We start from the raw sequence: 23,159 nt of genomic DNA, 5'->3' as shown, positions 1-23,159 counted from the left end.
CTCTCTCTCTTTTTTATCATGTACTCGCTCCGCACTCTCAGAACAGACACACTCCTGCGGACGGTAACATTCTTCCAAGTCGTCAGCCCTCTGCTTGCATCTGCGTTGGCGGAGCATGGAGACCATGTGAGTAAGATTCCGAGCTTTCATCTTGGTTTATTTAGAGCTAGTCCGTGTGTTTATTCCGAAGTATTAAATAAAATCAGAGAAGGCAAAATAGAACAGTGTTTACTACAGGATTGATATGTAGCATATGTTTACTAATCCATAAATGTAACACCAAGGTCAGTTAATGAGAGAGATTGAGTCCCTGTAATATTATAGAGACTATATTAATGTATAAACATATAAAGACGTTAGGAAAGCTGAAGGACCATATTCTTATATTTTGATTTATGTGTATTTTTTTATTAATGAATTAATAAATAAATGTTTATGAGAAGGGAAAGAGTGAGTCTTGGACAAGGATGACAACTGGTGGTAAATGTCTGCACTCAGATCTGATGCGTAAATACGCTAGTCTGTTTCTCCTGTGTTTGGGGATCCTCTATACAGATGTCAGTAATAAAGAAGGATTTCATTGTTGGTGTTCGTAAGTAATTTATGGAGTTTAGTAATTTATGAATTTTAGTAATTGATTTATGAAAGTATTAGTAATTAGTAATTAATTTATGAAATGATTAATGATAAAATAAATGAACACATGTATAAATGAATAAAGGTGAGGAGATTGAAGTTCTGTTTTTGGTAAATACAGAACAAGGTAGAAGATTATTAATATACATTGGATAGAATGGATAGGAAGGGCCGGGTGTGTTACATCTTTGACCGGGGTTGAGTAAAATCACGAAATGCTGTAGTCAGTTGTTGTCTGATGTGGTTCCAAGTTTGAAGTTTATTTTTAAGGTAAGAATAAATACATCCATTAAGTTAATAAGTGCTTACATGATTATATAAGTGAGTGGTGGGATGTATGGGTCAGTGGAGAGAAAGCCTCAATTTTTTTCGTCCCCTTCTGTTTGGTCCTCTTCAAAGCAGGTGCTCAAGCTGACTTCGTCTTCCGCTGGGAATCAGGGTTGTCACGTGACCAATGGACCAAGGAGAGTAATGGTCAAAAATTTTGTTTTTGTTTGGGTCATTTGTGTGTGTTTGTGGTATTATTAAAAAGTAATAAGTATTGTGAAAATGTTCACTAAGGCTGACAAATAAATATGATGTAAACCATTGTATTCATTAATTTCTTACATAACATTGAGTTTGATTAATAAAAGAAATGGAAGCTGTGTTGGCAATGATTCTATATTAGAAGTTAAGGGCATTCAGGCATCTTATTCTCTGGTTTTTGTAAATTATACTCATGTTAATCTTTTCAGTGAATTAATTATTTAATCAAAACAAGTGTAGAAAGGAGTTGAGAGCAAGGGAGGCTCTAATGGACCAGTGATGATGACAGGTGATGGCTGATCCATGGATGATGGGCAGTGCGCATCTGGGTATCTGAGGTCCAACGTGATAACAACTATTCCTTCTGTTCTGTTGGATGCTGTACATGGATGTTAGGGATATACGAAGATCATGTTCTTATTTTGAATTTATACGTTTGGGTGTGTTATTCTTAGTGGATCCGTGATAGAACCACTAAAAATATGGAAATTGAAAATATTTGTGTTCATTAGAAAATAAGTAGAGAAAGGATGTTACCTTCTTAGCTAAGTCATACTGGGAAGTGTCTAGTCTCTCTGAGCCGGGGTCAAGGACAAGGTTGTTCCTTTTATTAAGTGAAAAATAAGTGAGGAAATGAAATATGGAAAGCAAGGATCAGTGGAGATAAGGCCTTAACTTTCTTTTTTCTCACTGACTGTGTTTTGTACTTCTCTGGACAGACACCCTGAGGAAGCGTTGTGTTATGCTGGTGAGCTCCATGATTACATCTGTATGTTAGAAGCATGGAGACCCATGTGAGTAATCGTCAAGTTCTTGTCTTGGTTTCAGCTATGTTTGTTTGTTTGTTGTTTTTTTTTTTAAGGATATTTGGTTTATTTTTAAAAGTGCCATGTAGAGTTAAAGGTAGGCAACTGTAGCCTAGTGAAGACTATTGAATTCCTATGAAATGTTATATTATTACGAGCATGAAGTTTAAGGTAATTTTTTTCACATTATCTTTTTACTTTTTGTTTTTTTAAATTATATCACAGGTGAAAGTTAAGATAATTAACGAAAAAGATATGTTGATGTGAGAACAATTCTGTATGCAGATTGGGGTATTGTGACTCTTGCATTATTCTGAATAATAAAGTTTTAAATTATTGTTAGTAAATTAACGAGTGAGTCAGTAAACAATGCAGAATTGAATGAAGGTAAAGAAGGGCCGTACTTGGTCGATGATGACCACTGATGGCGTATGAGTCATACACGATGAATACTTTCTGAATTCCGAGGGCCAGCACAGCAGGAAATGTAGCCTATTCCCATCGTTTGATGGGATCTTATACACAGGAGTCAAGAATAGATGAGGATCTTGTTTTTAGTTGTGTTCATGTGTTTTTATTCTATTAGTATATTTGGATAAGTTTTTTTTATAAAGATTTTTATTTATTTATTTGACAGAGATCACAAGTACACAGGGAGGCAGGCAGAGAGAGAGGAGGAAGCAAGCTCCCTGCTGAGCAGAGAGCCCGATGTGGGCCTCTATCCCAGGACCCTGAGATCATGACCCGAGCCAAAGGCAGAGGCTTAACCCACCAAGCCCCCCAGGTGCCCCTGTCCATTTATTTCTTAATGGGTATCACTGCTTTCAATAGTTATTACTGATACAACTTGCTTCGTCACAAACTTTAACAGTGAGACAATGTTCTGCCCGCTTGTTCTTTACATATTTATTTGTATTTGCTTAATAGTTCCATCATTAGTCCATTAATAACAATGAATCTGTGTCCACAAAATCACTATGAGAGTATGATCTTTGTACATTCCAGATATACATTCACTGAAACAATTCCAAAAAAGGGAATAGACTAATTAATTTCCATGTTTGCCATTCAGACATGAGCAGTCACGTTTGGGCCTCATTACAGTCACTAATGTCTACATGTTTTTATTGAATTAATTCATCAATTAACTAACAATACAATAAATGCTTAGAGACCACAGAAACTTGAAACAAGAGTCTTAAATATATCCAACATTTGTCAATTTCCTACTGACAGTATCTTTCATTAATTAACCGAAATGTTGCCTATATAGATTAATTAATATATTGCTTCTTAGCCTCAAATTTACTATCTGGCTATGGTTGTGATCCTTAACTTTATATCACATTATTAACCGTGCAGCTAAAATCTAGTTTTAAAAGACCACCAAACCAAGTAAAGAATTTTGACTGTTACCCACATTGTTTCCTATGCTCTTAATACATAGATGCAACCACAAAGCTCGTGGCTTTGGTGGAATGTCTGAATCAGCCGAGGGGGTCATTTCTTTTTTTCTTTCTTTTTTTTGAGGGTGTCATTTCAAGGAGCACAAGGCAGAGCAGATGATCAAAAAATTGAGACCTTATGATCATTGGCCCCCACATTCCACCTTTTATTCCATCCATCACAAATAAGCAATGAATTGGGATAACATGTATTTTATTTTTCTTAGGAAAATGAACAGTATCAGTCTTGTAGCAGACAGCATGAACACTGATGGTTACTTATAAAGAATAACACTATCATACCATGTATTTCCTAATAGATATTTGTTTGCAAAATATATTAACAGTGTTTCTTGTCTAACCACATATTTCTGTAACTGGACAATATTGTGCCATTCATACTTACTTATATATTTATTATTTCATTGATCCAATTAAAAAAATAGAATATATCAGCATAAAAGACCCAAAAGGAGATTATAGATTTATTTACAAAACACTTTTCCCTGGGGCACCTGGGTGGCTCAGTGGGTTGAGCCTCTGCCTTCGGCTCAGGTCATGGTCTCAGGGTCCTGGGATCGAGCCCCGCATCAGGCTCTCTGCTTGGCGGGGAGCCTGCTTCCTCCTCTCTCTCTGCCTGCCTCTCTGCCTGCTTGTGATCCTCTCTCTGTCAAATAAATAAAATCTTAAAAAAAAAAAAAAAAGAAATGGACAAAGTTCTCACCTCTTTGAGGTCGTATATACTTTGATAAGGAAGAGTGAATTTTATTCTTTTTGGTAGTGAAATTGAGTTTTCCCTTTTGTAAGACAATATACACATATTGAAAACAATAAATGAATCCTGACTCTGAAATATGGGGCACAAGGGTCAGTGGCGGTTGGGGGTCAGTGGCTGTTAGGGATCAGTGGCGGTTGGGGGTCAGTGGCTTTTGGGGGTCATTGGCGGTTGGGGGTCAGTGGCTGTTGGGGGTCAGTGGCTGTTGGGGGTCAGTGGCTGTTGGGGGTCAGTGGCTGTTGGGGGTCAGTGGCTGTTAGGGTCAGTGGCGGTTGGGGGTCAGTGGCTGTTGGGGGTCAGTGGCGGTTGGGGGTCAGTGGCGGTTGGGGGTCAGTGGCTGTTGGGTTTCAGTGTTTTCTCTGTCACCCGCTCTGCTCTGTCATCCTCGGAATGGATGCCTTGGAGCTGCGTGAAGCATCTTTTCCATGGTCGTGAGCTCCTGGTTTCCTCTATAGAAGAAGAGGAAAGAGGTTAATGTGAGTACTAGTTAAAATTCTTTTCTTGGTTTTCATATGTTTTTTTTAGTGGTCTCCATGCCCAATGTGGAGCCCAGCGTGGGGCTTGAACTCCCAACCCTGAGGTCAAGACCTGAGCTGAGACGAGGAGTTGGCCACTTCACCAACTGAGCTGCTCGGGCACCCCTCCTGGTGTTTTCTTAAAGGCTACTCAGTGTATTATTAAAAAGCCTGAAATACAATTTAAAAAAGGCAACTATCTCAGTGATAAATATGGAGCACATGAAACACTGATGAATCCATGTGTAGAAAACTGAGGATAATTAATAAAAGAGATTCATTGATATGCGAGTCATCTATGTACGGATTAGGGATACCAGGGCTCTTCTCGGGTTTTGTTTTTCACAGTGTTCAGAAATGATTGTTAATGAATTCATGTTTTAATCAATAAATAGAAATGAATGAAGAAAAAGAAGGACGATATTGGATCGATGATGACGGCTGGTGGCGTATGAGTCGGACGCGATGGATGCGCGTCTGGAACTCTGAGGTCCAACACGAGAGACCTACGGTCTTTCTCTTCATACGTTCATGTTCTTTCTTAAAATTGGATCATTGAGGGGCGCCTGGGTGGCTCAGTGGGTTAGGCCGCTGCCTTCGGCTCAGGTCATGATCTCAGGGTCCTGGGATCGAGTCCCGCATCGGGCTCTCTGCTCAGCGGGGAGCCTGCTTCCTCCTCTCTCTCTGCCTGCCTCTCTACCTACTTGTGATTTCTGTCTGTCAAATAAATAAATAAAATCTTTAAAAAAAACCTGGACCATTGAAATACAGCTATGGAACCGTGTATTTAAAAAAGCTGAATTGTAGAAGCCTGGTCCAATTAAAAAAATACGTGGGAGACAAGAAATACTACCACTTTATTTTGAAAACATTGAAGTCCAGAGAGAAATGTGTGGTAACTGAGCGTAACGTCTCTGAAGGAGAGTTACAGGCAGCGTTTATGATTTGGGTCAGCGTGAAGTTCAACGTAGGTTCGTTTTCTTATGAGAAAAATGAAATAGACTTCAAATAATGATTGCCTAAATGCCTGACTAAATGAAAGATGTAAATCGAGGATAAATGGAAGGACGTCTCCTTTTTTATCATCTTCTCTGCTCTGTACTCCTCAGAACGGACGCGCTCCAGCTTATTGCAGCATTCTTCCAAGGTCACGACCCTCTGGTTGTGTCTGTGTTTTAGGAGTGTGGAGACTGTGTGAGTAAGAGTCCAGGTTCTTATCTTGGCTTGTGTGGTGTGTTTCAGGCCACTTACTGTGTTATGCAAAAGAATCCAGAAGTACTGTTAAAAATATCAAGGAAGCTAAACTATGCCAATGTTATTATTAGGTTGATATGAAGCATTATTTAATTAATCCATTTTATTTATTTCATATATTTCATTTTATTGACTATTTTGTGTTATATAGTATAACTATATTTTAATGTATTTAATATTTTATTTTACATTTTATGTATTATGTATTATGTATTTACATGTTCTATCACATACTTACATATTTTATTATACAATTCTGTATAATATATAAGGTTATTTATATATGAAATATATGATATAAAGATAAAAATAAATATCTAAATCCTGAGCCTATGAAGTACAGAGCAAGGATCAATGGCAATTAAATCTCATTTTTTAACCTTGCTCTGCTCTGTCCTCCTCAGAATGGATGCGCTCGGCTGATTTCATACCTTCGTGGGTGTGAGTTCTGTGGTTCCCTCTGCGTGGTTGAAGGATGCAGGTTCATGTGAGTAACAGCTGAAGTTCTCTTCTAGGTTAAGTGGTTTTCATAAGGTAATTCACTGTATTATTTAAAAGTACAAAATGTACTTGAAGGCAATGTATCTCAGTGATAAATACAGGAGATATGAAAATTAGATTAATTAATCCACGAGTGGAGAACTGAGGATAATCAGGGAAAGAGACACATTGATCTAAGGATCATCTCTGTACAGATTAGGAATGCAATAACTCTTCTCGGGTAACGGTGAATCACAGTGTTTAGAAATTATTGGTAGCAAATTAATAATTTAATAATTAAACAAAGAGAGAAGAATGGAGGAAAAGAGGGAGGATATTGGGTCGATGGCGGCCACTGGTGGCATATGAGTCACGTACGAGGAATGTGTGTCTGGAACTCTGAGGTCCGATAGAGAAAATCTAGTCTCTTCCCGTTGTTCGAAGAGATTCTCTAGACCCGTATCAGGAATATACAAAGATCTTGTTTTTGGTCTTAGAGTTCAAGCATTTTCATACTATTATCATAACTGGATCAGTGAGAGAATCTGTACAGCAATCTATAAATTGATATGAATGAGTGAAGGATTGTCCAGTTGTAAAACTATTTGATTATGCAAGAAATACTGTTTACATCCTGTGAAGACCCTGGGCTTCCTTTAGAACTCGATGGTACTGGACTGTTGCATGTACCGTTAAGGATGCCATACATAGTGTAAGTCATAGGTCATGTTTGGATTCTGGGTCAGTGGTAAAATCAAAGGTGTTTTCTTAAAGAGAAAAACAATATAGGGAATTAGTTTTTAATCATATATTTATCTAACCAATAGTACCAAAATATTCTCATCTTACTATGTTTTCCATATAAAAATTATTAATAAAATATTTTACATTCTTTTGTAAAAAAGAAAAGAGAGAGAAAAACAGTATTTATACCAAGTTAGTGCCTACCTGTGTGCTTTACTAAATGAGAAGCAGGAAACACTGCAGAGAATGTCTCACTTTTTTGTCATCTGCTCTGCCTTGCACTCCTTGAACAGACACGGGGACCTGCCGTAAGGATTCGTCCCTCTGATCATGGGCTCGAGGGTGGAGGTTCTGGTGCAGGAGTCTGGAGACGAGTGTGAGTGATAATCAGATTTCTTACCTTTATTCTGGTATTTTGCTTATGGATATTCACTGTATTAGTAAAAAGTGGGAAATAGAGTCAAAGAATGTGAACCGTATGCTAGTAAAATTGCAGGATTAATAAGAAGTATTATTTTGATGAACACATACATGAGAAATGGAGGTACATAATGGCAGACATCTCGTGAGAATGACTCTAGTCACATACGAGGGAGCTCAAGACCTTGTTTTATTTTATTTTATTTTTCTTTTTTTTTCCCAATTTATTTTCAGAAAAACAGTATTCATTATTTTTTTTTAATAGTAGAGTTTCAGAATTATAATTAGTGAATTAATGAGTTAATCAATCAACAATATAGAAATGAGTGAAGAGAAAGTGGTCTTTTCGGGGTCAGGGATAAATGTTGGCATAGGAGTCTTACCTGATGCGTGGTGTGCATCTGGGCTGCTGGGGTCCAACACAAAGAAAATGCAAGGTTTTTTTTTTTTTTTTTTTAAATTCTCAACCTGCTCTGATCGGTATCCTCAGAATGAACCCACGTGAGCTGATTTAAGCACCTTCAAGGTCATGTGCTCTCTGGTTGCATCTGTGTGTACAGGGATGTTGGAAAGACCAGTGTGCGTAATAGTGTTTGAGCTTAGCTGGTTTGTTTAAGGGCATTCAGTATATTATTCCAAATATTAAATGTAGCCCAAGAAGGCAGAATATGCCAGCCTTAAATATCAAATCGATATGAGACATTAAATTGGTGAATCCATAAGTGTAAATCTTGAGGTCAGTTTTTGAAACAGAGTCAGTCTCTGGAAAAGATTGTAGAGATACTCAGGATATTGAGGGATCTTCTCTTTATTTATTTTTAATTTTGTGTATCTGTTAATTTTGTTAAGCCATAAGAGTTGTTTATGAGGATGAAAAGAAAGAGGCCTAAGCAGGGGCCAGTGGTGATGAACAGTGGACAGCGAGTTCTGTATGTCTGGAGAACAAAGTCCAACATCGTGAATTCTGTTTGTGTAACCCTAGAGACCGGTGTCAGGAAGATCCCCGAAGTAGCTATTGGGTTTATAGATTTAGATTATTATTGTTAATAGACTAAGTATAGGACCACTAAAGAAATACAAATAATAAAGAAAGGGCAAAGCATTGTTTAACTCTAACATTTGCGGACAGCTTGGAGATCTTATTAGTTTCATTTGAAAACACTGAAACTCATTAAGGAACAAAGGGATCAGGACTGTTATTTGAAAAAAAAAAAGGAGGGTCATCTGTTGGACCAAGGATTGTATTAACATAGATAATTAGGAGTTCGGTGTTCTTGTTGTTGTATGTCTGTTTCAAGTTTCCCGTTTATTTTGTGAAGATAAAATATCTGCACGAGGAATACTTTATAAATCCTAAATGAGTGGGTGAGAATATGGAAATCAAGGGTCAATGGGAATAAGAATTTAACTTTTCTTTTTCCTTTTAATCATCGCCTATGTTTTGTCCTTCTCAGAATGGGCAAATTCAAGCAGTACGACCTGGTGGCCTAGAGAGTCAGTGGTGTCATCTGGGTTTTTTTGTTTTTTTTCAGGGTCTTCAGTGTAATTTTATAAGTGCCGTATTTAATAAAGATGGTCACTTGTAGCCTGGTGACAAATACTGAAATAACATGAAACATAAAAACGTAGGGTATTAAAAGAAAGAGATATAGTGGTGTGAAAATAATTCTGTATGCAGAATAGGGATTTCAGGGTTTCATATTTTTGATAATTGGGTTTCAGAATAATTAGTGAATCAGTCAGTGAATGAATAAACACTGTAGAGATGAAGAAAACAGGTACAACATTGGATCGATGATGACGGCTGGTGGCGTATGAGTCGTGGACGATGAATACGTGTCTGGAACTCTGAGGTCCAATGCAGGTGGTTGCTGGTGCACTGTCCCCATGGCCCCCTTGCGAGTGGTCCTTCAGACACATGTCAGGAATATATAAGGATCTTCTTTTAGCCTTTACATTCGTGCATTTTCTATTTTTATTATAATTAGTTCAATGAAATAATAAATACATAGAGAAAGATGTAGTGGAACATTGTCCAGTTACTAAAATAGTTGGGTTAGTAAGAAATACTGTTACTGTATCTTAAAAACAAATACCTACTATTCAAGATACATATGTATCTTTTCTTTGACCATAGATGATATAGTTATTCCTATGTATTAGTCAGTATTCATGTTTTCTGTCAAGAACAAGATCAATATTTTTCATTTGCTTAAGAAAAACAAAATATACATTATCCCAAACCACTGCCTACCTAAATGATGGACTGAGTGAAAGGTGGGATACAGGGACAAAGGAACGTAAGGTCTCAATCTTTTATCCCCTGCTCTGTCTTGTACTCCTTAGAATGGTCACCGTCAGCTGACGGAAGCGAACTACCCTAGTCGCCAGCTCCGTGGTCGAATCTGTGGGTGATAGCGTGGACCCCAGTGCGAGTAAGAGTCAAAATTCTTTTCCTGGTTTGGTGGTTTTTCAAAATTGTTTTCACTCCGTTACTAAAAAGTGTGAAATACAATCAGTGATCGACCAAACGTACTTAAAAAGAAATACCATGTTAATATGAAGCATTATGTTAATAATCTTTGTAGGAAATTTTTGTATCAGTTGTACTTCAGTTAAAAAAAAATCAATGGTAGGATAAATGTAAATGGATAAATTTGAAGAGGGTAAAACACTTTATTATTAAGATATATAATAAGGAAATATAATTGGAACGGGAAATAAAATGATCAGGTATATATATCTTAAGTGAGAATGATAGACATTGATAAGTAATAGATATTGATCGAGTCCATTAAAATTTGACATTTGATTTGTTAAGAGGAAAACAAATATTACCATTATTAAATGTCCAGATGACTATGCAAACAATTAATGGAAACTATTAATTGGATGGAAAGTCTCAATGTTTTCTCTGCTTAGGACTCTTCAGAATGGATGCTGGAACCGATTTCCGCTTTGACCTCATTAAATAGTCATTGTGCCACTATAAGGAGAGACCAAGGTGAGTAATGGTCAAAGCTGTTGTCTTGGATTGGGTCATTTAAAATTGGGTCATTTTAAAAATTATCAAATTAATTGAAAAGTATACCATGACCTAATGACCTAAAAGTGTACCATGACCTAAATATGACAGGAAACATTATATTTTAATCTAGAATGTGCAAGACTGAGCTCCGTTAATGAAATACAGAGTCTGTGTGGGAAAAGATTCTGTAAAGTGATGTTAGGGATATTCAAGAACCTGTTTTAGTGTTTTTTATGAAGCATGTGCTGTTACTGTTATTAATGAATTCATAATCTAATCGATGCTAATGTAGAAACAAAACCAGACTCAGTCATGACCAGTGATGATGACTGGAAGCTTGGCAGTCAAGGATGAAGAAAATGTGTCTGAAACTGGGAGTTCCTGGGTGGGTCACGATCCCTCTGTTTCTTCCACTGAAATTGTTTCCATGAAGACATGTCAGGAATATACAAAAATCATATTTTTGTATTGATTTCATAGCCATAGATTAGTTATTGTTAATGGAATAATGATGGATGTGTTTAAAGAAATAAAATAAATCTATTAAGTAGGTGAACCATGGTTCAGTCGTGATGTATGTGCTGAGGCAAGAGACCATTAATAAGTTTAAAACCATTGATACCCATTAAGAAACCAGTAGATCAGATGGCTAAGAGTCCATGTGGGCCATGATGAAGAAGACTGAATTTTATTTTTTTGGGTCAGTCTTTAGATTGTTTTATGCTTTTGCTAAGATAAAAAAAAATTCCATATTAAGGAAAAGTAATGAATACCTAATTACTGCAATTCAGAAAGCAAGGATCAGTGGCAATTAGGTCTCTCTCTTTTTTTTTTTCCTTACCATCGATTCCGCTCTCTGTTCCTCAGAACGATGCACTTGAGCTGAATTAGCATTTTTCAAGATCAGGAGCTCTGTGGCTGCTTCTGTCTGATAGGACAGAAATTAATGTGAGTAACGGTTGAGATGATTTACTTGGTTCCAGTGTTGTATTTTGAGATTAAAGAATGTGACTGTGTGTCAGTGGAAATATGGGATGTAGTTAACATTATTTTGATTAATCCATATAAGAAAACCAGGTCATTATGATACATATATTGAAGTGGGACTAATTCCATATATAAATGACAGACATAAAGACTCTTCTTGAGTTTTTATGAATGATAGCATTTAAAATTGTTGTTAATGAATGAATTCTACAATCAGTCAACTCACAGAACTGAATGAAGAAAGAGAGGGACGGTGTTGGATCGATGATGACACTGAGCCTATGAGTCACATGTGATGAACACGTGTCTGGAACTCTGAGGTCCAACATGAAAGAGATGTCATTCGTTATATCTGCTCGAATTCACTCTTTAAACTGTACGTCAGGAAGGGACAAAAAGAAATAATAGTATTGTAATTTGGAACGGACCATAAGTGGACCATTCTATGAAATGCATTTTGTCCTTGATGAAAGGACAGTGTTGAACCGTATAAGTAACAGTTACTGTTGTCGGTTTCAAGTTCGACATTTGATATATTAAGAAAAGTGTATTACCATAATAAATTCTTGAATAAATGGGTGGCATAATCTGTGGACCGAGGGATAAATGTCTTAATTTTTTATCATCTGTTCTGCTCTTTACTCCCAGAATGGACACACTTGAGCATACTTAAGGATTCACCTACAGTCAGTGATCTTTATGTTTGCGTCTACATCTTAGGAGCGTGGAGATCAGTGTGAGTAATAGTCAACATTCTTGTTTGGTCTGAGTGGTTCAAAGAAGGCCGACCAGACCAGTTTACCAGTTTACAATATCAGATGGATTTGAGGCATTAAAATGATTAACAAACACTAAGTGCAGTTAATGAGAATGATTTAGTCTGTTTATATATGATATTTTGGATGAATGTTAAGGATGGTGAAGGATCTTATTTCCTGGTGTGATTTGTATCTATTTCTTGATTAATGAATTAGTCAATAAAGAAATATAGATGAGAATGGGTGGAAAGACAGCCAATCCTGGACCATGATGATGACTGGGGGTCCATGAGTCATGGGTGGTGAATCATGGGAGTGTGGGACTCCGAGGGCCAATACGGAAGGAATCTAGTCTATTTCCCATATTTCAAGTCATACGGTAGGCAGATTTCAGGGTTATATAGTGAGTTTTTTCTTGGTCTTTGTGTTCATGAATTATAAAAATACAATTATGAAGGAATGAATGGCAGAATAAATTAGCAGATGTATAAATGAATAAAGCTGAAGAGGGCAAAGCTTTGTTCATTACTAAAATATCTAGTCAGGAAAATGAATATTAATATTCACTGGAGTGGATGATAAATGGACCGAGGGTATTATATTGTGGAATAAGGGTGACATGGACGGTGGCAGGTAGTAGTGTGGGCCTGGGTCAGTTTCAAGTTTGATGACTATTGTGTTGAGAGAAAGATAAATTTTACTATAAATAAATACCTATAGGACATGTACATTAAGTACGGAAAGTGTAGATCAGTGGAAAGAATGTCTCAGTCTTTCTACCATCTTTTCCGCTTGATACTCTTCAGAAACCAGCTGACTTAAGTATTCTTCTGTCATTAAAGCTGTCACATTATCTCTGTTTTCAGAAAGACACCAAGGTAGAGTAAGAGTCAAAGTTCTTATCTTTTTTTTTTTTTTTTTTTGGTCATTTGTGTGAGGCACTCACTGTATTATTTTAAAGTATTGGATTTAATTTAAAAGGTTATCTATAGCCCATTGATTAATGAGATACAAAACTTTGATTAATAATGTGCAATGTTGAAGTCACTTAATGAAAAAGATACGGTGTATTGAGAAAGATTTCTATTGATAGATGTTAAGGATGGGATTCAGGGATCTTGTTCTTGCCTTTTCATGAATCATGTATATTTTATTATTATCAGTGAATTAATGATTCCATACAGATTTAGAAATGAATGAGGAAAATAAGGAGGCTTCACATGGCCCATTGAGGGTGACTGGTGGCTTTGAGTCAGGGACAGTGAATAAAATGTATCTGGAATTCTGAAGTCCAGTACAAAATGTAATTAGTCTGTTTATCTCTTCTGCTGGAAGTGGTCCTAGAAGCACAGGTCAGAAATGTACAAATAATCATAGTCTTACTTTAGATTCCTAGATTTTGGGTTACTATTTATGGATCATTGACAGAACAATTAAACAAATAAAAATAAATGGATCAAAAAGAAGAGGGCAAAGCACTGTCCAGCTATGAACTTACGTGATAAGGCAGAAAATAGTAGTAATAGAAATTGAAAACACCTGTACCCATTAAGGCATAAATGGAAAAAGAATTTTACCTCTTTAGTTTAGGATCATATAGACACTGATAATGTGAATGTCAAGTTTGGTTGTACAGGATCCATTCCAAATCGGAGGTTCTTCTTTTGTTAAGAGTGAAATATATAGACATTATGAAAAATTGATAAATACCTTAGTAATTGAGTAAGTGAAATGTAGAAAACAAAAGTTATAGAGGATACGGTCTCAAGTTTTAAAAGATCACTTGCTTTGTTTTGTACTTTTTTAAAAAAAGATTTTATTATTTATTGACAGAGACACAGTGAGAGAGGGAACACAAGCAGGGGGAGTGGGAGAACCAGGCTCCCTGCTGAGCCGGATAGGGGCTCAATCCCAGGACCCCGGGATCCTGACCTGAGCGGAAGGCAGACGCTTAACGGGCTGAGCTGCCGAGGCACCCCTGGTCTTTTTCTTATGGGAAAGGAAATCAAATACACTCAAAATAATGATTGCCAAAATGACCAACCAGGGTAAAAAGTGAGGTAGGTGGAGACAGTTTCTCAATTTTGTTATCATCTGCTGTGATACTCTATACTCCTTAGATGGCCACTCTTGACCTGATTTAAGGATTCTCCGAAGGTCACAAACCGTATGGTTGCATCTTTGTGTTAGGAGCATGGAGAATAGTGGGAGTAGTAGTCACAGTTCTTGACTTAGTTCGAGTGGTTTTTTAAGAAAATTATTCACTGCATTATTAAGAAGTATTGAATATAATAAAAGAAAGTCAACCCTGGTGATGTTTAATATCAGATTGATACGAAGCATTGCATTTTTTAGTCCGTAACTGAAACACTGAGTTGAATTAAATGAAAGAGATTTAGTCTCTGGGTGAATGATTCTAGAGGTGGACGTTAGGGGTTTTTCAGGGACCTTATTCTTTGTGTGTTTGTGATTTACCTGCATATCTTCATTAATTCATGAATAAACATAGATGAGAAAGAAGATGGGCAGTCATGGTCCAGTGGTGATAACTGTTGGCCTTTGAATCATAGGCAATGAACAGAACGCCTCACATGTTGGACCCTGAGGTCCAACACAAAAAGGCTAGTCCATTCACCGTATTTTAAGACCGTTGATAGATTTTAACACTCTGCAGTCATCTTTTTCTTGGTCTTTGTGTTCATGAATTTTAAAAATATGATTATAAAAGAATCAATCACAAGAATAAATTTTCAAATGTATGAATGAATAAAGATGAAGAGGGGGAAACATTGTTCATTACTAAAATATATCGTCAGGAAAATGAATATTAACATTCACTGGAGTGGATGATAGATGGACCCAAGTGCATTACAGCTTTGAGTAGCGGTGACTTGGGGGCTGATAGGTAGTTGTCAGTAGCATGCTGGGTCAGCTGAGAGTTTGAGTTTATTGTACAGAGAGGAAAATAAATATTACTGTACATTAATGAACACTTAAGTGACTGTGTACATGAACGATGAAAACTGTGGGTCAGTGGGGAGAAGGTCTCATTTGTTTTAATCCTTTTGTCTTCTTGGTACTCTTCAGAATGGATGGACTGAGCTGATTTTAGCTTTTGCCATAATTAAGATTATAGTGTCTCTGTGTCAGAAAAGAGAGCAAAGTGAGTAATAGTCAAAGATGTTAGCTTGGTTTTAATCATTGGTTTAAGAGTATTCCTAACACGTATCTAACAGATCACATCAAACCACGTCACCATTGTTAAAAAGTATTAAACAGAGGGGCGTCTGGGTGGCTCAGTGGGTTAGGCGTCTACCTTCCGCTCAGGTCATGATCCCAGGGTCCTGGGATGGAGTCCCACATCCAGCTCCCTGCTCAGCGGGGAGCCTGCTCCCCCCACCCCCACCCTCTCCCCCGGCCCCCCGCCTGCCTCTGCCTACTTGTGATCTCTGTCTGTCAAATAATTAAAATCTTTTTTTTAAAAAGTATTGAACAGAATCAAAAAGTTATCCATGGCACAAAAATAGATACAATAGGAATCATTTGTTGATTAAACAAACAAAAAAATGTAAAAAACCTAGTACATGGGAAAGGATTGTATAGAATAGCATTAAGGATAGTCAGGGATCTTGTGCTCATCTTTTCTTGAATAAATGTATCTTTTATTAATATCTATGAATTAATGATTTAGTTGAGGACAAGTGTAAAACACATGAAGAAAGTGTGGGTCTAGCATGGACCAGTTGTTGTCATTGGCGCTGTAGGAGTTGTGTGTGACTGATACTTGTAAGGTTCAACATACCTAGTCTATTTCCTGTTTGACGTGCTCTGTTAGACACGTGTTAGGAACAGACAGATACCATGTCCTCATTTTAGACTCATAGATTCAGGGTCACTATTACTAATGAATCAATGTTAGAACCATCAAACAAATAGAGATAAGAAGATCACGTGTTTTTCAGTTATAAACCTATGGGGTGATCAGGCAAAAAATTTTGCTAAAAATTGAAAAAAATGATGCTCATTAAGAAATAAAGGGATTAAGAATGTTATCTCTGTGGTTGAAGGTCACGTAGATACTGTTTAGGAAGAGTCAGTTTTATTGTTCTGGATCAGTCCAAGTTTTAGGTTGTTCCTTTTGTTAAGAGAAAAAAAATTATTGAAAGTTAATAAATATATCAATGAGTAACTGAAATACAGAAATCAAGGACCAATGAAGGTAAGACCTGTTTCTTTCTTTCTTTCTTTTTTTTTTTTTTAAAGTAATCACCTGTTCTCTGTACTCTTCAGAGCCGACCCATTTGAGCTGATTGAGCATCTTCGGTGGTCACAGGCTCTGTGGTCGCATACGTGTGCTGGCAGCATGGAGACCAGCGTGAGTAGCAGGCAAAGTATTTGTCTTGGTTTGGGAGGTGTTTACAGAGTGTTCAGTGTGTTATTAAAAAGATGGCCGATTGTACAGTTACAATAAATGTAGGATCGAGATGGTGCATTTTATTATTACACGTATGTAAAGCCAAGGTTAAGGGAAGAGATTGATGTGAGAATAATTCGCCATACAGATTAGGGACATAAAAACTCTTCTTGGGGTTTTGTATATCATGGTGATTACACATTAGTGTTCGTGCATTCGTGGTCAAGAAACAAAGAGAAATGCATGAAGAAAAGGAGGGACGGCACTGGATCGATGATGACGGCTGGTGGCGTATGAGTCGTGGACGATGAATACGTGTCTGGAACTCTGAGGTCCAGCAGGAGAGAATTCGAGTCTGTTCCCTTTGCTGAAAGCGATTTTCCATACAGAGGTCAGGGATACACAAAGATTTTTTCGGTCTTTTTGTGTGCTCATGGTTTTTTATTCCATTATTATTACTGGATAAGTGAATTGAGAAAAGAAAGAGAAAAAGAAAGAGTGAATGACAAGTGGAGTGAAGCATCGTCCAGTTATAAAAATATGTGACCAGGCAAGAAATGCTGTGGATATATATTGAAAACACTGAAGTCCAACAGCATATGACTGTTAACCTCTTAGGTTACGGAGAATATAGACAGTATACATTACGGACAGTTTCATGTTTTGGGTCCGTGGCAAGTTCAGAATTATTTTCTTAAGAGAAAATGAAATAAATACACTCGAAATTAACGATTGCACACACGGCTGTCTAAATTTAAAGAGGAAAGGCAAGGATCAATGGAGAGACGAGATGGCGTAATTTTTTTTTAATCATCTCTTCTACTCTGTACTCTGCAGAATGGGCGCACGTGAGCTGATGGAAGCATCGTTCATGGTGTTGAGCTCCTGGTTCCATCTGTTTGTCAGGGGCATGGAGAGCAATGTGAGTAATAATTAATGTTCTTGTATTGTTCTGGGTTAAGAGTATTCATGTGTAATGAGTTCCAAAATAAAATCAAATAAGGCCACCCGTAGCCTAGTGGCAAATACAGGGTAGATCGGAAGCATGATATCAGTGGGGGCATCTATGAAAACCTGAAGATGTTGATGAAAGAGATACATTGAGATACATTGATGAAAGAGATACATTGGTACAGTGATTCTATATACAGATTAGAGATATCAGGGCTCTTTCTCAGTTTTGTGAGCCATAGGGTTTGCAAGTGTAGTTAGTGAGTTAGCAGATTCATCAGTAAGTATCATAGAAAGGAAGGACGAGAAAGTGGACTGAACTTGGATCGATGATGACGGCTGGTGGCGTATGAGTCTTAAACGATGAATGCTACGTGTCTGGAACTCTGAGGTCCAACCCAAAAAAAATCTAGTCCATTCTCTCTTTTTGAAAAGATTCTAGAAAACAGATGTCAGAAGTATACAAGGATTTCACTTTGGTCTATATGTTCATGTGTTTTTAAACTTGTTACAACTGGATCAGTGAAAGAACATTGAAAATGTGTTGGTAAAGGTGAATAAGGTTAAGCCTTCTCCAGTTATAAAAATATATGAGAATGCAAGATTAGCTGTTGATATTTACTGAGAAATCTGATCTTCACCAGAAAGCAAATACTCCTTGACAAAGGATGATACAGATAGTGTTACCAATAGTCAGTGTCCCTGTTCTGTGCGGGTGACAAGACCTATACCGTTTACTTAAGAGAAGATAAAACGTTCTCTCAAATAAGTACCTCCATGACTGACTCAATAAAAGATGGAACTCAAGGGCCAATGCAGATAATGTTTTAACCTTTCTTTATCTCTTCCTGTGTTCTGTAAGCCTTGGAAAGGATGCCCTTGAGCTGACGTAAGCATCCTTCAGGGCTGTGAGTGCCATGGTTACTCCTCCGCATTAGGAACATGGAGACCAATGTGAGTAATAGTCAAGGTTGTTGTCTTGGTTTCAGTGTTTGCCTGTTTTTTTTTTTTTAAAGGCATTCACTGTATTATTTTAAAAGTATGAAATATAATTTTTGAAGGTGAACCATGGCCCTGGTATAGGGATGGGGTTGATTGAAGCATTGTTTTTAAAGATTTTATTTATTTATTTGAGAGAGAGAGACAGTGAGAGAGAGCATGAGCGAGGAGAAGGTCAGAGAGCGAAGCAGAAGCATTGTTTTGAGTAATCCTTCCTCGCAACACTGAAATAAAGTCATGAGAGGGGGTAGTTCCATGAGTAATAATGCTATAGACAGATGTTAGAGATATTTAAGGATCTTACTGTCGTGTTTTAGGACTTCAGGTAGTTCTTTCAGTATGATTGATGAATTAATAAAGTTCACGTAGACACAGATTAAGATGAGGGCCAAGTCTGGATCAATGATGACCACTGGTGGCGGTATGAGTCATGAACGATGACTACTACATGTCTGGAACTCTGAGGTCCAACACTAAAGTCAATAGAAATCGAGTCTATTCCTCTGTTGGGAAAAAAATCCTATAGATAGATGTCAGAGATACGTGAGAGTCTTTTGCTTCTAATTTGATGGCTCATAGATTATGGTTATATTAATAGAAAAGAATCACTAAAGTATCTAAAGGATTAAAGATGAACAGAGTGAGGCACATTCCAGATTATGAAAAGATGTGGTGAAGAAAACAATATTATGACTATAATCGGGAATGGATAAAAAGTGGACCAAGGGTGTGACCTTGGATTACATAGCCATTGATAAGTAATAATCAATGTTTTGCTCTGAATCAATGAACGGGAAGTTCAGCATTTGCTCTAGGAAGAGAAATGTAAGCAGATACCATGAGAAGTTAATCAATATTAAATGGCTGAGTAAATGAGAGGTGGAATGCAAAGCATCAATGGATAGAAGATCTCAAATTGTTTTCTTGTTGCTCTTACACTCCTCAGAATGGGGACTGCCACACCAGTTCTGGCATTCCGCCCGGCCTTGAATTCAGAGGTTGTCTTAGGAGCATGGAGACCACCAGTGTGTGTGAGTAACAGTTGGGGTTCTTGTCTTGTTTTTGGGCAGTTTAAGGGTGGTGAATGCATTAGTAAGAAGTAGGAAATAAGGGACCTGGTTGGCTCAGCTGGGTAAGGGTCCAGCTCTTGGTTTTGGCTCAGGTCATGGTTTCTGGGTCATGGGATTGAACCTTGGAACTGGGCTCTCTGATCACCTAGGAGTCTGCTTGAGAATCTCTCCCTCCCCCTGCCCCTCCCCCTGCTCATGCTCTCTCTAAAATAAATGAATACATCTTCAGTTAAAGAAAAGTAGGACATATAATCAAAGAAAGCCAAACACGATCAAGTAATAAACATGAGACTGATACGGAACATTATGTTGAGTTGTCCGTACATGAAACACTGAGGCCCGTTTAAGAAACAGACGTGAGGGGCGCCTGGGTGGCTCAGTGGCTTAAAGCCTCTGCCTTCGGCTCAGGTCATGATCCCAGGGTCCTGGAATTGAGCCCCGTGTCGGGCTCTCTGCTCAGCAGGGAGCCTGCTTCCTCCTCTCTCTCTGCCTGCCTCTCTGCCTACCTGTGATCTCTGTCTGCCAAATAAATAAATAAAATCTTAAAAAAAAAAAGAAACAGACATGATATCTGTGGGAAATGATCTTATAGATGGAAATTAGGGATGTCGAGCCTCTTACTCTGGGTTTTTCCAAATTTATGTATACTTCTTCATGAGTAAGTAGTAAATGAATGAATGAATCAATAGGTAAAATATAAATGAAAAGAATTCACAAGCTTGGACCACTGACTGTGACTGGTGATGAATGATGAATGGTATATGTCTGGACATCTGTATGGAAGGGTAAAGTCGCTGTATTGTACACTTGAAACTAGTATTACACCATATGTTAACCAATGGGAATTTAATTAATTAATCAATTAATTTTGAAAAGATTTTATTTATTTATTTGGGAGATAGCGCACAAGCAGGGGGAGCAGCAGGAAGAGGCAGAGGGAGAAGTAGGCTCCCTGCTGAGCAGGGAGCCTGATGTGGGGCTTGATCCCATGACCCCGGGATCACAGCCTGATCCAAAGACTGACTTACTGAGTAAGTAAGTAAGTACTTACTTACTGAGCCACCCAGGTGCCCCTAACCAATTGGAATATAAACAAAAACTTTAAAAATTAAAAAATTTAAAAAGAGAATTCGTATTCATTTTCCCTTTCTTCCTCCCTATCTACTTTTCTACTCCACAGAAGGGGACACACTTGAGCTGATTTCTGTAATCAAGACCTTTATGGCTCATTGTGAATAACAGTCTCAATTCTTGTCTTTGTTGGGGCTGTTTGTTGAGGGTATTAGGGTTGTCTGTGTGATTAAAAGCGTGGAATGTAATCAAGAAGGCCACATAAGAGCCAGTGATGAGACTGTGTCACAAACCAAGGTTCATGGGGAGCCTGGGTGGCTCAGTGGGTTAAAGCCTCTGCCTTCGGCTCAGGTCACGATCCCAGAATCCTGGGATGGAGCCCCACATAGGGGCTCTCTGCTTATCAGAGAGCCTGTTTCCCCCTCTCTCTCTGCCTACTTGTGATCTCTGTCAAATAAATAAATAAAATCTTTAAAAACAAAAATGAAAACCAAACCAAGTTTCAAAAAAAAAACAAAAACACCAAGTTTCATGAGAATCCGATTTAGCACAGCACACACCCTTTTATAAAAGAAATTCTAACCCTTTAGCTCTGCGGGTATGGGGCCCAGAGTCAGTTGTCTGCAGCTCTCCTCATTCTTATGGTGGGTGGTTTATTTAACGGTGCTCATTATATTATTAAAATGGACAAGTTAATATATTAATTAATAAAACGGAGGCCCATTCGTGAGCCAGGTGGGAGAATGTGGCGTATGTCACTGTTTTCGAGAAATTTCTGTCACGGTTCCCTCACGTTCAGTAATTAAACCCCTAAGCTGGTTTGTCAACCTCCTCTTTACATTCTGCAGGATGGATCCCCCATAGCTAATGTTCTCCAATCACCACGATCTTTGCCTCATCCTGTGGGAAGGAGCTTATTGTACTACGTAAGTATCAAGTTCTTGGTTTGGTGGTTAGTTTGTAGGTTTTTATTGTATCAGTTAAAAAAAAAAGAAAAAACTCCCATCTGTCACCATGCGACACTATTATATACCCCTGACCATATTCCCGATGATCTGCCTTTTATTCTCATGACTTGTTCATTCCATAATTGGGGTCTGTGTCTCCCACTCTTCACGCATTTTGCTCACCCTGCCCCCGTCCTTCAGGGGACCATGTTTCTTCTCTCGGTGTATAGGTCTGACTCTGATTTTTGTTTATTCTTTTGGTTTGTTTTTTAGGTTCCACATAGAAGTGAAATCATACGCTATTTGCCTTTCTCTGACTTGTTTTCCTTAGCATCATATCCTCTAGGAGCTGGGGCATCACTGTGCTGTGCGCTTGAAACTAAATGTGACGCTGTGTGTTGGCTATACCCAAATTAAAAAAAGAATACGGAAAATGTAAACAAAAAGTGAAATAAAACATAAATGTAATTAATGTTTAAAATGTCATGCATAGACCCAATGATGGAAATATGTTACAAGCCACAGTTCATAATTAATCCAATGTGGTGCAAAAGAAAGACAAGTAAAAAACTTAGCTTTTTTCATTCATTTCAAAACTTCAAGTCTCATTTTATGTTTGTCCCATTGATTATTCATTTATTTAACCTACTGATTAAACATTCCCCTCTTTGTAAAGATCTAGGCTGTCACTCATTTCAGGGCTCAGTATTCTAGTAGTTGAATAGGGTGGTGGGCTCATGGCCATTCACCGTAACACTGAAAAATGGTTCAATGTAACATCTAAAAGTTAAATGCAGAAAGGCCATGCCTGGACCAATGATGTGAGTGGAATGCATCTGAATGAAAATTATGATCAGTCATCTTTTGAACCACTGAGGTCCACTGCACAAAGAGATCTACTGTATGACTTTGGGACAATGATAGGAAAGTTCAAGAACCTAGTTGAGAAGTGTTCATGGGTATTGATTTTATATTATTAGTGACTAAAGGAATGGGTCAATGGATATATTCAAATAGAAATAGAAATAGACCAATTTAGGGGCACCTGGGTGGCTCAATTGGTTAAACGTTTGCCTTCGACTCAGGCCAAGATCCCAGGGTCCTGGGATGGAGCCCCACATTGGGCTCCCTGCTTAGTGGGGAACCTGCTTGTGTGCTCTCTCTCTCTCTAGTAAATAAAATCTTAAAGAAAAGGCCAACTTAAAAGATACGGTGTAAAACACGAATGTAACTAATTCAGTTCTGATATACTTTGGCCCATTAAGAAAAAAATTACAGAGATTAAGGTTGTTGCCACTTGGCATGAGAGAGAGAGACGTCTAATGGTCAGT

General features: G+C 37.7%; 4 long non-coding RNA genes, 5 other non-coding genes and 7 pseudogenes across 25 annotated transcripts in view; all 16 read left to right on the top strand.

The window, feature by feature from the left end:
• The window catches only part of LOC122893017, a 78,226-nt gene extending 73,615 nt beyond the window's left edge, over positions 1 to 4,611 (top strand). For all 17 annotated transcript variants that reach the window (XR_006381558.1, XR_006381557.1, XR_006381559.1 and 14 more), the window contains 3 exons: positions 42 to 126; positions 1,039 to 1,912; positions 4,596 to 4,611. This is a non-coding gene — a long non-coding RNA (uncharacterized LOC122893017). The remainder of the gene's footprint in view (positions 1 to 41; positions 127 to 1,038; positions 1,913 to 4,595) is intronic.
• On the top strand, positions 1,434 to 1,508 carry LOC122895211. Its single transcript, XR_006382173.1, has one exon. It is a non-coding gene; the product is annotated as a small nucleolar RNA SNORD113/SNORD114 family (small nucleolar RNA).
• On the top strand, positions 2,376 to 2,444 carry LOC122895208 (annotated as a pseudogene).
• Positions 4,612 to 5,129: 518 nt separating the features above from the next.
• LOC122895197 lies at positions 5,130 to 5,201 on the top strand (annotated as a pseudogene).
• A 619-nt stretch (positions 5,202 to 5,820) lies between these two features.
• Positions 5,821 to 10,022, top strand: LOC122893019. The gene is made up of 4 exons (XR_006381571.1): positions 5,821 to 5,899; positions 6,364 to 6,446; positions 7,477 to 7,559; positions 9,950 to 10,022. It is a non-coding gene; the product is annotated as an uncharacterized LOC122893019 (long non-coding RNA).
• Positions 6,778 to 6,849, top strand: LOC122895204 (annotated as a pseudogene).
• Positions 9,391 to 9,462, top strand: LOC122895181 (annotated as a pseudogene).
• A 509-nt stretch (positions 10,023 to 10,531) lies between the features above and the next one.
• Positions 10,532 to 16,687, top strand: LOC122893440. Its single transcript, XR_006381630.1, has 4 exons — positions 10,532 to 10,607; positions 11,499 to 11,579; positions 12,267 to 12,354; positions 16,667 to 16,687. It is a non-coding gene; the product is annotated as an uncharacterized LOC122893440 (long non-coding RNA).
• LOC122895200 lies at positions 11,876 to 11,944 on the top strand (annotated as a pseudogene).
• LOC122895216 lies at positions 12,639 to 12,712 on the top strand. Its single transcript, XR_006382176.1, has one exon. It is a non-coding gene; the product is annotated as a small nucleolar RNA SNORD113/SNORD114 family (small nucleolar RNA).
• LOC122895212 lies at positions 13,598 to 13,671 on the top strand. Its single transcript, XR_006382174.1, has one exon. It is a non-coding gene; the product is annotated as a small nucleolar RNA SNORD113/SNORD114 family (small nucleolar RNA).
• LOC122895217 lies at positions 14,909 to 14,988 on the top strand (annotated as a pseudogene).
• On the top strand, positions 16,678 to 22,252 carry LOC122893441. Its single transcript, XR_006381631.1, has 6 exons — positions 16,678 to 16,751; positions 17,628 to 17,712; positions 18,604 to 18,695; positions 19,687 to 19,771; positions 21,730 to 21,807; positions 22,102 to 22,252. It is a non-coding gene; the product is annotated as an uncharacterized LOC122893441 (long non-coding RNA).
• On the top strand, positions 17,057 to 17,128 carry LOC122895187 (annotated as a pseudogene).
• On the top strand, positions 18,064 to 18,138 carry LOC122895178. The gene has a single exon (XR_006382156.1). It is a non-coding gene; the product is annotated as a small nucleolar RNA SNORD113/SNORD114 family (small nucleolar RNA).
• LOC122895177 lies at positions 19,136 to 19,211 on the top strand. Its single transcript, XR_006382155.1, has one exon. It is a non-coding gene; the product is annotated as a small nucleolar RNA SNORD113/SNORD114 family (small nucleolar RNA).
• Positions 22,253 to 23,159: the final 907 nt, after the last annotated feature.

The sequence above is a fragment of the Neovison vison genome, chromosome 13 (assembly GCF_020171115.1).
Source record: "Neovison vison isolate M4711 chromosome 13, ASM_NN_V1, whole genome shotgun sequence".
NCBI classification, from domain to species: domain Eukaryota; kingdom Metazoa; phylum Chordata; class Mammalia; order Carnivora; family Mustelidae; genus Neogale; species Neogale vison.
This window is presented reverse-complemented; position numbering and strand designations above follow the sequence as displayed.